The sequence below is a fragment of the Bos indicus x Bos taurus genome, chromosome 2, assembly GCF_003369695.1.
Source record: "Bos indicus x Bos taurus breed Angus x Brahman F1 hybrid chromosome 2, Bos_hybrid_MaternalHap_v2.0, whole genome shotgun sequence".
NCBI lineage: Eukaryota > Metazoa > Chordata > Mammalia > Artiodactyla > Bovidae > Bos > Bos indicus x Bos taurus.
Genome location: NC_040077.1, coordinates 8,771,942 through 8,786,453, shown reverse-complemented (window position 1 = coordinate 8,786,453; position 14,512 = coordinate 8,771,942). Strand labels below are relative to the sequence as shown.

Sequence of the window (14,512 nt, the reverse complement as noted above, 5' to 3'; positions counted from 1 at the left end):
AAATTTTCAATGAAGTCTTCCCTGACCAAACTATTTTATGCAACAAAACATATACCTAGGTTGAAATTTCAAAATCTTCCTCAATTGCTTGACCATTACAATTTTATTAGAATAATAATAATGATGGTGATGATGATGATAGTAGCTCACACAAGACTTACTCAATTCCAAGCCATGATCTAAGTACTAAATATTTCCACCTCTACTTCTATCGTGCTTTCCTGGTGGCTCCAATGGTAAAGATTCCGCCTGCAGTGCAAGAGATGTGATTTCAATCCCTGGGTCAGGAAGATCCCCTGGAGAAGGGAATGGCCATTCACTCCAGTATTCTTGCCTGGAGAGTTCCATAGACAGAGGAGCCAGGAAGGCTACAGTCCACGGGGTTGCAGAGTCAGACATGTCTGAGTGACTAAGACTTTCACGTTTGCAGAAACTTCTATCAGTTCTTATAGACAGTGACCACCAAGTCTGGAAACATCAATGATACATAATAGATGATGACCAATTTATAATACATAAAAATGTAATATTTACCTTTTCAATCTTTATGATCACATTATTAAAAAATATATATATAATAGGTACTGTTTATCCCAGGTTTACCTATGTGGAAACTGAAGCACAAGTAGATTTATTAACTTAACCAAGTGATTAAAAAAACTATTTGATTCAGGGTTTGAACCAAAGAGTTTGCCTCTAGACTTTATACTCTAGATCAGAACATAATAAATTCATTACAAAATTTGATACATAATTTTAAACACAAAGTAAAATTTTGTTAGAAATATATCAGATGAGATGAAGAAAGTAGAGAGGCCATGTGTACTTTCGAAAAAGGTTTGGCAAACATCAGTGTATCCGTTGTTTCTGTACTCATTTTTATGGCCTGGGAGATTGTTATGTCCTGCAGAAATACTTTGTATAATATTAATAGTGAGACTCAGAAGGGTGAAATAATATGTGTGTGTAAAGAAGTAAAAGGAAAACTATGAAAGAAAAAGTGGAAAGGGTGACTGGCTGGCAACTTAGACCTTAGGAATTTTGGATCTGGAAATCCAAAATTTCTGCCTACTCCTTAGGTATATTCATAAGCCAGTTTGTAGATCATTGATCTAAAGTATAAGACATATGAAACAAAAAAATGCAATCTTACCAAAAATAAAAATGCATTGCATTTGAAAACTATTAGGCTGAGCACTGTAGTCAGAAAAATGAATAAAACAAATTATAATTTAATGTAAAGCAAATGTGAACAGGAATAAACAGGTAAATGTATAAAAGCTTATAGTATCTACACTACATAAAGGGCTTCCCAGCTGGCACCAGTGGTAAAGAACCCACCTGCCAATTCAGGAGACTTCAGAGATGTGGGTTCAATTCTTGGGTCAGGAAATTTCCCTGGAGGAGGACATGGCAACCCACTCCATTATTCTTGCCTGGAGAATCCCATGGACAGAGGAGCCTGGTGGGCTACAGTCCACGGGGTCATAAAGTGTCAAACACGATTGAAGCGATGAAGCATGCATCCACACTACAAATAACAAGTACTGTGCTGTGCTTAGTCGCTCAGTGGTTTCAGACTCTGTGACTCTTTCGGTTGACATGCCCTCCTCCAGGGGATATTCCTGATCCAAGGATGGAACTTGCTTCTTCTCCTGTGTCTCCCGCATTGCAGGTGGATTCTTTGTCCACTGAGCCATCGGGTAAGTCTGCATATAATTTGGTTCCCACTAAACTTCAATGAAAACTTACTTTTACCTATTAAATGTTAAATAATTGTCATTATAAATAGATTGTTATCATAATTCATTACATAATTACCATTAACATTGATACCAGAATTTCTCTTACTGAAGGAACTATTTTTTGTATGTAAAATACATCAAAAATAACATATGATAGAGCAGATACATAAAAACAAACATTTGCATTTGCTTAAATATAAAAAGAAAAATCTCTTCTCCATGAATCAATGTTAGAAAGTGTATTATTTTCACTCCTATAAAGGAAGCAGGGAAATGAGTGATAAAGAGGAAGAGAGAGGATCCAGAAAGATGGAGAGGCTGGAAATGGATAAGATATTGGAAAAACCAAGTGATCTTTATAAATGACGATGTCTACCACTTGATCTTAAATTGTTTACATTGCTAATATGTGGATCTCTCCTGAATATTTCGTATGAAAATATTCAATGCAGTCTACTACATGCAAAACAATTTCTATGTCTGGAATTTTTTATAGAGGTCAAAAAAAGAACTACTTCGGGGATCAATACAAAAGAGAACAGCTTTATGCACTAAAATAGAGTATGATTAAAAGTAAGCTAACAAGGAGATTTCAGAGAAGTGTATTTTCAAAGAATACCACCATTTCTAGGACGCATTATAATATGGAAATCTCTTACAGCTTAGAATATTTGTAGATTTTTTGGCACTGAAAATGAGACCCCCAAATCACTGGATCAAGAACAATACTGAATTATTGAAGAGGTGTATTATACTTAGGTTCATGCTTTATTTTGCATGTGAGATATGTAAGCTAACATAAATGACAAGTATATATAGCAAATGTTCCTTGTCAGTTGTGCTAAACTCATTTTGTTGAATCCATAATTTTTATTTGAACGATTTTTATTGGAAACACAGTTAATTATACAGAAAGATAAGAACTGGTATTTTTTTGGATATTCCAACTATTAAAAAATTGCATCTTTTAACTCTTTAAAAAATTACACTTAAAATATATGCTATATATTTTTATACCTACTCTTTGTAAGAGGTCATCAATTACATCTTCTAGAACAATGATGTCCCCTAGTTTACCTGTTTTTAACTCTGAGCAATAAGATAGTGTGCTGTTCATTTTTCAAGGAATGGTAAGACAATTATACATGAAGTTGATCTACATGAATAATTTAATCACTAAATATATAATTTGGGGGGAACATTCTAATACAATTTGTAATACACTTAGCTGAGTTTACAGGCACTATAAGGTGTAATACACAGAGGTTTAAAATAGCTCTTTACAAATGCTCATTTAATGTAGCTCAGGGACAAGAAAGACAGACATAACAAATTAAAGGACAAAAGTAGAATGTAAAATGTACCCTTTGGAGATGATGATTAAGCCAAGAGCCAAAGTGACCAAGAAGAGTTAGAATTAAGGAGAATCTTAGAGTTTATTTTTATTTGAGCAACTTTCTCTCTCTTTTTTTTTTTCTTCTCAGATTTAATCTCCTATTTTTACAGATAGGGAGACCAAACTCCAATATATTTATGTGAAATGCAAAGTCAAAAGCTTAGCTAGGAGAGATATGCTCCACAATGGACCAGCCCTCAGTGGCCAGCCTCTCGAATTACACACCAGTGTCTCCTTTGCTCCTTGTGTAAGATGTAGTAACCAAATCACTGACAATCTGGGGACTTATACGCTATGGTCTTGGATTAGAGAAAATCAATGTGCTTATAAATTTGCTCTTTAAAAAACCACCAGATCATAAGTACAAAATTAAATCCAGGGTCCTGAAAGTGTCTTATTTGAGTTAAAGTCCTATAATTTGTTTCATTAGTTTAGTGGAATATCAATACTTTTTTTTTTTTGTAAATTTACCTTAATTTGGTTCTCACTGTTCTAATCAACCTGACTCTCTCTTGATTCTCTGACGTATTCATAATATTTGCTAAGAAAACTTTCACATTGTTCTGTGTAAAAGTACACTCTGATCGTTAAGAACCAGGCATTACTCCTGCCTGAAGAGCCATTGAAGAAGGTGTATAATTATTTCATGGACATAAAATTATTTCTATTAAAGAGACATTTTTATTAATGTATATAAAACTAAAATGTATAGAGATGCTTAATTTTCCCCCAAATGATGTATAAATGTAATGCAATCACTGTAATGAATAATTTTAAAGGTCAGTTAAACAGCAATGATAAGACAAATAGACCCTAGAATCCAAACCAGTTTGTTAATATCACTTATCAAATAGAACAATTTAATTATGTTTTAAATCAGTAATAGAATGGATGCATTATTTGATAAAAAGCATTGCTACAACTGTCCATCAGTTTTGGGAAAAAATTTGTATGTGAGATTCAGTTTCAATTGGTTTAAGATTTAAATATGAAAATGAATCTATTAAATTATTATAAATTTAAAAGTTAATATTTTTACTACCATGCAGTCAAAGAGAACTTTCAGTAAGAATATACAATTTTAGTGATTAATAGAAATGGATCCTTCTGTTGCCAAAATTCAGCCTAGACAGAGACATTCTTGTTTTTTTTCCTCTTTCTTACCTTTTACCTATTTGTCAAGTTTCAGAGTCTACTGAATGATTATGTAAATAAAGAAATGAAACAATATTTGGAGTTAGAAGAATTGAGCTATTACAAATCACATTATTTATTACAAAGAATTTCAAATGATATTTTATTTCCAGCTCTTGTCTGTAATTCCGAGTGATTACAGTTAGAGGACCCAGAATTTCAGAGCTGAAATGGACCTGGATGTCTCACAGTATAACCTGTTCATATTATAGATTTAGAAGTTGGGAGTTCAGGAATGTTTGGTGATTTGCCTCATATCCCATAGCAGAGGCAGATGAGCTAAGACTAGGAGTTTTTTATCTTAAGTCTCATTTCTGGGCTTCTTATATTAGGCTAAAGTTAAACTGCATGTGAGTCAAACTAATATGATAGCAAACTGATTCTCAGTTATATTTTTTAATCTTTCCAGAGATCATTTTTTCAAACTCTTTCTTGCTAGAATTTAAATACATATTCACCTTAAACTCTCCATGCTAGAAATAAAAGTTTAAAAATTACTATCAGGGCTATTTGTGTCTCACAAAAAAACTCACCAATACACTGCAAGTCAGAGATCAATTTAATGAAGAGAATGCAGTTTAAATTCAGATCTTCCATTTTCAAGTCATTTCCAAATTATCTCCTTCAAACTAGCCAATATATGTTAGAATTTATAAGTTGGAAAGACAGAAAAGAATGGGTAATCCTCTTAACTTCCATATGAGGATGACTGGTACTCACAGATAGTGGAAGTTAAAGTCAGTTTTTGCCCAGTAAGTGAATCTTCTTTCATTTTATGCTCTTTCTTACATGTCTTCAATAAGCAAAATTGGGGCTTTAAAAAATTGATCTGGCACCACTTCACATAAAAAAGTTCAGGAAGAAAAAAGTCAACTGTCAGTTATAAGTAGGCATTTCAAGCATTCACACCATGCTCTAAGGAACAGTGAGTCATATGAGATTCAATGTGCAAAGGAAGCTGACACATAAAAGGATAGAACAACAATGATGAGTTCCCAAAGACACGCTGTAGGACAAAGAATAATTATAGAGGGGCTATTTTTGGTCCAACAGAATGACTTGGGAATTTAAAGTTAGAGTAAGGAATTAATTCACTCAGCTTTGAATTTAAGATAAAATAATCCACTAGCCTTTATTTTTCATTAATGCTATTATAGTTTATTGAGATGATGCATTACTGAATTGTTAAATACTTCGCAGTCTAAAAATAAGTGAGGACAGGAAAGCTACTTTAATTTTGTCAGGAAGGAGGATGTGAGGTATAATAATAATCACATAATTAATATTTTATCTGGTATGGAACTACAGTGCTAAATATAAAGTAAGAAGTGATATCTGTCTCAACAGTAATCTTTTTGGAAGCAACAGTGCCCTGAAACTTGAAATTAATGCCCATGATTGAAGTTGAAACTGCTTTGCCCGGGAGTTCTAAAAATAATAGCTCAGGCAACTTAAATCTTTAATTCAGCTAACCACCATTTTCCTGTTCCCTTATTTATAAATGATATCCTTTTACATTCCAATTATGGGAAAGGTTTATAGCCATTTGTAAGAATATAACAGTGATTATGTGAATCAGAAAACAAAGAACTTTACAGAGGAAAGGAATTTAGTTCAAAAGAGCAACCTAGCCCTATTACTTTATACATGAAACATAATTTGTTATATATATATATGCTGCTGCTGATGCTAAGTTGCTTCAGTCGTGTCCGACTCTGTGTGACCCCAGAGACGGCAGCCCACCAGGCGTCCCCATCCCTGGCGTTCTCCAGACAAGAACACGGGAGTGGGTTGCCATTTCCTTCTCCAATGCATGAAAAGTGAAAGTGAAATTGTTCAGTCCTCTCTGACTCCTAGCGACCCCATGGACTGCAGCCCACCAGGCTCCTCCATCCATGGGATTTTCCAGGCAAGAGTACTGGAGTGGGGTGCCATTGCCTTCTCCTGTTTTATATATATATATATATATATATATATATATATTTATTTATTTATTTATTTATAGTTAAAACAAGAGTAACCATAGACGTTATATATTTGTGTGTGTTTGTGTTTTTGTGTGATGTTTGTGGCTAATACTACCAAATTAAGGATATTAATAAATCTTATAAGAGCCATTTGTATTAATTTAACATTCCTAGTCCTCTGGCCAAGGGAACAAAAACATGTGGGATAAGTTCATACCCAAAGGTCCCAAGGAAATGACTGTAAGTTTGACAGATGCCCATAAATCCATCTTTATTAGTAGTTTGTTAGATTGCCTTTCAAAGTTTTCCTTTATTCAGAAGTTATTTGGAGTTATATTATGTATCATTCTGTGAAATCTTTCTTATGATTGTTAACATATTCATATTGTCCTCAATATCACTGTAAATCTAACATGTTAGTTTCATTAAGGCGTGAGTGTCCTTTTGTAATATATTCATATGCAGTACCTGAAGGTGGGGCCATCCATAGTTTTGACTGGTGGTAGCACAAGTGGTTGGTGTATCATCGTAGGACCCTAGATGACAAGAGAACATTCTTGTGAATTTGGTGATAATATAAGTGGATAGTGGGATTTTACATAACTTAAAGTTATATACTAGTGTGCTTTCTGAAAATCACAAACATCTATTTTAATGGGAAGCTGGAAGGTATTGTTTCAGGTAATTTAGGTTGCCACCATTTTAACCTGAAAGTAATCAAGAACTTTGTTCTTGAACCTCATTTGTTAAGAATGAGGATTTTAAGGCACAGGCACATGGAGGATGGTGCCTGTTGTTCAAGATCTTAGCACTAGGAAGAAGTGGATGTCCTCAAATATTCAGGAGAAAAGTTGTTCCTGGAGGAAAGGGTAGCTTGGTCAATGATTCTGAAAATGGAATGACATGACTAGTTCAAGCATATAAAAAAAGCCAACATGATCAAACTGAAATGAATCAGGGGGAAAGAGTGACACAGATCTTGTCAAAGGAAGCTAGAGACTAGACCATGTCAGTAATGAGATTTAGAACTCCTTAAATATAGGGTATTACTAACAAGTGAGACTCATCCACTGCCAAACTAAGAGTTAACATATATAAATGTAGTTTACATGTCTCTTTTCAGACTCAAAATAATGTTTAAGGCAAGATATACCTTGATTTGCATTTACACAGTACTATTTGAACTTCTTTAAATACTTTAAAGTACTATTTGGGCTCCCCTTGTAGTTCAGTCAGTAAAGAATCTGCCTGCAGTGCAGGAGACCCAGGTTTGATCCCTGGGTCGGGAAGATCCCCTGGAGAAGGAAATGGCAACCCACTGCAGTATCCTTGCCTGGAAAATCTCATGGACAGAAGAGCCTGGTGGGCTGCAGTCCATGGGGATGCAGAGTCAGGCATGACTGGGCAACTAACACTTACTTACTTACTTACTTACTTGTTTGAACTTATAGTACTTTAAGATGTCAAATTTGCATTTGCAAATTTTTATCTCCATTAATTTATATTGAGAGGGGTTTTTTTTTTAAATAAACTTGTTCTTATGAATCATCAATTTGCTGCTACTTCCAACAATAATTTCTGAATTATTGTAAAGGATTTTCATGAAGTCACTAGGGATCCTTGCATGAAAACCCAAAAGCATAAGAAGCTTATGTTAAAAGCAATCTCTGTAATAAAATCTTTTATATAAATAAAAAAAATTTGCATTAGTTTGTAAATTTTTATACCCTCACATACTTTAATAATTTATAATATATTATAAATGGTCTAGCATATATTGTCATTAGGATAGTGACCATATTAAAGAGATGTGTAGTTTTACATAAACAGACACTCTGCATATAGTTAAAATTTGGATTTTCTACTAGCTATTTTGGAAAAAATAACAAAAAGTCTTGTCAGTCTCAGACTTTACTGGCATTCATATGGAATTCACAAGGTTCAAAGTTGAAGTTTATTTTGCGTACTTTCCCAACTTGCTAGAAAATACCACTAGAAATAGACACGACCATTGGGTTTTGTTGTTTTTTTTTTCTGCATGGTTCTAGACATTTCATTTTTAACCCCAACTGAAAATGCTGTGAAAGAATATTTCCATCCTTTTGGTGATAAGCTTTAGTAGAAATCAAAAATGTCAACAATTACTTCGGACTACCAGTGAATATATTGATGAGATCATTTTGGTTAGTGAACATATTGCATATATTAATAAAATATAATGTATATGTCAACATGGTATTCCACTTTCCTCTGAAAATATCAGCATCTGCTGTACCAAAAAATACAAAGAAAATATTATAAAGCCTTAATTAAAATGATAAAGATACCTAGAAAATTCAAAAGAAAGTTAATCTTGTGCAAGCAGCACCAGACTGAAATGTTTAGACAATGAAATAAAAATCAACTAAACCTTAGAAACACAGTAAATAAATGAATTACATAAGAATGTTGGATAAACCTTCTTGAAGTACTGTTGCCATGGTGAAGCACAACAATGAAGTTAAAAGAACAAATACACAAACCTAAGTGTATTTATTAAGAGGAAATCAGAAACTTGAAGAAATATATTAGTTAAATTCAGCCAATGGGTACAAAGGCAATCAAGTGGTTTCCAAAATGAGGAATTACATGAAGACACAAACTGCAATGCCTTCTAGGATAACTTTATGTTTAAGTAATTTTACAACAGTAGAAAGAGAGATATGACCTCTTTCCGAGACTTGTAAGCACCATGAATGATTTAAAACAGTTAAAAGATTATTTTAAAAAACCACATAATACATGTCCTGATATATTTGTTATAATTCATAGAATGCATAACATCAACAGTGAATCATACAGTATTTTTTAAAAATTATTTATTTCTGATTGGAGGATAATTGTTTTACAATATTGTTCTGCTTTCTGCCATACATCAACATGAATCACCAGTAGGTATACAAATGTCCCTTCCTTTTTTAATCTCCCTCCCACCTCCTACCCCATCCCACCTCTCTAGGTGTCACAGAGCACAGGATTTTGAGTGGGTATGATCTGCCAATATAGGTTAATTGATTCTAACAAATGTATAACTTTCATGGGGGATATGAGTAATAGAGGAGGGGGTAGGAAGAGGGTTAGGTGGAAAATCTTTTATCTTCTACTCAGCTTTTATAGGAATCTAAAACAGCTCTGAAAAATAAAGTCTTTTTTCTAAAAAGCACACACACATCTGAATGGAATTATTCCCTTACCTCCTATTTTTAAAGAAGATATGTATTTGATGGGATTTTTGAATTAAAGGAATGGAAATTTGGAAGTATGATTCTAGGTATTATTAATCTATGTTCTTAGTCATGATGAGAAATGCCGCTCATCCATACCCAGCTTTAAAGCAATAAAAATTTCCCTGGATCCCCTAACCAAAAAGTCCTTTCCTCAAAAACATATAAGCAACAAGTGGTTTTACCATAATTCTACATCCAGTCGCTGCTACCCAATTAGAAACAAATGTTTCGGAGGAAAATTTTAATTTGTTTTACATGCAAATTTGCTGTGATTCATAATTAGGGCAATGCAAATTAAAACCACAATGAGATACTATGTTACTCCCACTAAGCTGGCAAAAATTTAAAAAAGTTTGACATTAACACAAAGTATTGGAAAGGATGTGATGCAATGGGAACCTCACACATGGTTGGGAGAATAAATTGGTATAAGAATTGCTGCTGCTGCTGCTGCTAAGTCGCTTCAGTCGTGTCCGACTCTGTACGACCCCATTGACGGCAGCCCACGAGGCTCCCCGGTCCCTGGGATTCTCCAGGCAAGAACACTGGAGTGGGTTGCCATTTCCTTCTCCAATGCAGGAAAGTGAAAAGTGAAAGGAAGTCGCTGAGTTTTGTCCAACTCTTAGCGACCCCATGGACTGCGGCCCACCAGGCTCCTCCGTCCATGGGATTTTCCAGGCAAGAGTGCTGGAGTGGGGTGCCATTGCCTTCTAGGATCCTTAAATCCTACTCATAAATGTATTCCCTAAAGAAACTCAGACATGTGTATCAAGGAAATATGTTAAAAAATGTTCATTGCCTCACTGTTTGTAATAGCAAAATTGTAGAAGCAATCCAAATGTTGTCAGCAGAAAAAAGATAAATGCATTGTGCATTCATACCAAGGAACACTGTACCAGTGAAAAGAACCACAATTACACACATTAATACAGATGCATCTTCAGAACATAATGCTGAATGAGAAGCAAGTCTCCAAAGACTATATTCAGAAGGATTCCACTCTCATAAAAGTAAAACTAAAAACACAGAACTAAATAATACATTGCTTAGAAATACAGATGATTATGGTCAAGCCATAAAGTAAAGCAAGAGAATGACTCGTACAAGTTTAGGCTAATGGCTAACTTCTGGGCACACACATGTGACTTAATTAGTGACAAATATGATGGACAGGATGGGTTCTGGGTATACAGGAATTTATTTATTTAAACAGTGCATTTTAATAATCTTTTATATGCATGAAAATTTTAAAATATAAAAAGGTTTTATAGGACAATGTGCAGAGTGTGATTCCTTACTATGGAATCAAGAACTTGTTATAGATCTGTGGATCAAAATATATAAAAACGCAATGTATTTCAGATAGGTCTTGGAGGTAGGGTGGGAGATGGAGATGACTCACACAGCACTGATCAATTTTAAAGTTTACTTCCTTTTGTCAGAATATTGTTGAGATCAGACCCCTTTTAAGATGTAATAGCTAAGTCATAATATATGCACAATTTAAACACTTTGTAAATTTTACAAATGTGATTTAGGAGTGTCAAAGAATTCTCTTTGACTTTAGGTTAGTTTCTTAGCTATATGGGAGAATTTTGAAAGACCAATGATGAACAACCTGTGAATCTGTGTGTATATTTGTATTTGTGTGTGTGTATACTACCCCTTGAGGCTAGTGAAAAAAGAAAGGATGAGTAAAGTTGTACTTTGGATTATTACTAAGTTTCTAAGACTTTTAAGTTATAATGATTCAGACATGGAAAATGTGCACCTCAAATCACAAAACTAATAATTCTCTAAGCAAGAATGAGAAGGGAAAGCAATAAGTATCTTGTTATATATGTGTAGTGCAGTGTGAATTTATACTTATTCTTTCATTGGTTAGAGAATCACTTGATTTAAACACATGCCTTGTTCACCCTAATTTTATTATAAATTTGCACTCAATCATATTATCATTTCTTATTCTCACAAAATCCAAAGTAAAGAGAAAGCAGTTTTCAGAGCATGCAGGACTCATTTCAGCATCACCTTCCTCTGTATGTTGAGCCACCTCAGATTGATTTGGTAGACTTGGAATGAGCTGAGAGATGCGCAGTTAACCAAACCAGGTCTGCTGTTTTAAACATGGTATGATTGCTGATGCTGCTGCTAAGTTGCTTCAGTCGTGTCCGACTCTGTGCAACCCCAGAGACGGCAGACCACCAGGCTCCCCCATCCCTGGGATTCTCTGGGCAAGGGAGCTGAATTTCTGGGCTGCCTTTTGAGAAGCTATCCTAGACAGACTAAGATGTCCCAGTGGGTCAGACTCTATGAACCCTTCACTTTTAAAAAGTAGAATCCTGAACAATTAGGCCCAACTTTTAGAACATGATTACCACTGGGGAGTGGTATTTGCTTCTCACAACTTCTTCATGAATACCTGTCACCTCTTATCAGAGGAGTAAGAGCTTAACACTCAATCCCATTCTTCAAACAAAAAGGCAGTTAAATTTTCCCATCCAACATGTTATACCAAACAGCTAGAAGGATTTGCATACTAAATTTTTGTCCACGGTCATGTATCCAGAGTATCTCCACCTCTTAATTGATGCGGTTCAGTGCTGGATTTTTATTTCCTAAACTTTCTGGCAAATAATATGTCTTATCAAACCAATTTATCTTCTTTTAGAGCCTCTCGTTTTATCTTCTCTCTCTTTTCCTCTCTTTATTCTGTTTACTCCCCTTCTCTTTTTCTGCTTTCTTTTACTGACAAATCACACCCCTCACTCTGGCTTTATATCACTTTTTTGACTCAGTAAGCAATGATACCTAAGTTAATTACATTTTTACAGATACATATAGATAGATAGATAGATATAGATATTTGGTCTCTAGATGAGAATTCTTCTGAATCTTTTCTGTTCTCCTGAGTAGTTCCTAACTCTAATCTTGTTTCTTTCATTTATGGTTTCATCAACTTCTGGTTGAATCTCAAAAGCTTTCACCTTGCCATTTGCCCAGATGCTGTGACCAGATCTGACCTGGTTTTACTTCAAGGAATAAAAGTTTAGGGTTTGTGTACTTTTTAAATTATATGTTTAAATATATACAATTAAAAAATATGATCCATGTAAACAAGGAGAGCACATCCACTCCTTTAGAAACAAGTGAGGTGAGGACCTAGTAAGAGGAATTAAAATAGAAATAATTAAAGGATTGCTAATAACATTTGCTTGTGGGAAACATCGTGGATTACCAAACTGATTTACAGTCATATTCCATGCTGTAGGTTAGCAAGCTATGCCTCTAGAAAAGACACTTAACAGAGTCAAGGAGATCCAGCATATGTAAGAGCTGAAGAACTGCTAAAACTGAAAATGAATTTTTGGCCTGTATCCTTAAATCCAGTATGCAATAAAGAGTCAATAATAATAATTGGAGAAATTATTTTAAGTTGATAGCAATTTTTTTACACTTAATTTAGTATTAGACAACTATTCAGGCTTCAAAACAGCTTTTTCATTCTACAAGCAGCACTTTATTAGAAAAGGGTCTCAGGAATACATGGTACCTCTGCTGAATCTAAATGAGAGTAAACAAATATTTTGGCATTGCCTTTTGCTGAACAGGACTACTGGGAGTACCCATTTTTCAATGTAGGGCATGATTCTAGCTTGAGAAAGTGTGGTGTCTCTGCTCACTGTGAGAAATCACTTATTTTTGCACTCCAATTTTATGTGCCAAGTACCTGAACTGAAAATTCTATTATTATTCTATTATTATGTAAAGTTTAACTGCCCTTTCTACCATTTCATCAAGCCCTTCTTGATTAGTAAATTGTCACATTTTGGTCTTTTAAAAATTATTTTTGGTTTCAGCTTTTATTATTATTATTGTTTATTTTAAGCTACTTTGGAAAAAGAAAATATATTGTAGAATATTGGATTGTCACATTATATATGGGGCTTCCCTCATGGCTCAGACGGTAAAGAATCTGCCTGTCATGCAGGAGACCACATTATATGTAAACATATCATATATATGTAAACATATATACACACATATATATAAACATATCAGAATGAATATAGAATAATTCTAAAACAAAATACAATTTTTGTTAGGCCATTATTATTATTTATGCTTTATAATAGTAACTTTGTTATAAGTTGGTGTTTGTATGCTCAATTGTGACTGCCTCTTTGCAACCCCATGGACTGTAGCCCACCAGTTTCCTCTGTCCATAGGACTTCCCAGGCAAGAAAACAGGAGTGAGTTGCCATTTTCTTCTCCAGAGGATCCTCCTGACTGAGGGATGGAACCCAAGTCTCTTGTGCCTCCTGCATTGGCAAGTGGATTCTTCACCTCTGCACCACCTGGGAAATCCCTTTGATAACACCGCATTAAAGCCAGAAAGATGCTTGCTCCTTGGAAGAAAAGCTATGACAAACCTAGATAGCATTTTAAAAAGCAGAGAAATTACTTTGCTGATGAAGATCCATATAGTCAAAGCTATGGTTTTTCCAGTAGTCATGTATGGATATGAGAGCTGGACAATAAAGGCAGAGCACTGAAGAACTGATGCCTTCCAACCATGGTGGTGGAGTAGTCTTGAGAGTCCCTTGGACAACAAGGAGATCAAACAAGTCAACCCTAAAGGAAATCAACCCTGAATATTCATTGGAGGAGGCTTTCCTGGTGGCTTAGATGGTAAAGAATCTGCTTGCAATGCAGAATACCTGGGTTCAATCTCTGGGTTGGGAAGAGTCGCTGGTGAAGGGAATGGCCACCTACTCCAGTAGTTTTGCCTGGAGAATCCCATGGACAGAGGAGCCTAGCAGGCTATACATAGTCCATGGGGTCACAAAGAGCTGGACACAACAGAGCTACTAACACAACATTCATTGGAAGGATTGATGTTGAAGCTCCAATATTTTGGCTACCTAATGCGAAGGGTTGACT

At 34.7% G+C, this 14,512-nt stretch overlaps 1 protein-coding gene across 3 annotated transcripts in view; it reads right to left on the bottom strand.

The window, feature by feature from the left end:
• Window positions 1-14,512, bottom strand: part of CALCRL (calcitonin receptor like receptor) — a 129,783-nt gene that overhangs the window by 98,702 nt on the left and 16,569 nt on the right. For 2 of the 3 annotated variants that reach the window (XM_027555810.1, XM_027555800.1), the window contains exon 2: window positions 6,771-6,838. The exons of the other annotated variant lie outside the window; for it this stretch is intronic. The gene's annotated coding sequence lies outside the window, so the exon portion shown is untranslated. The remainder of the gene's footprint in view (window positions 1-6,770; window positions 6,839-14,512) is intronic. 3 annotated transcript variants of the gene reach the window in all.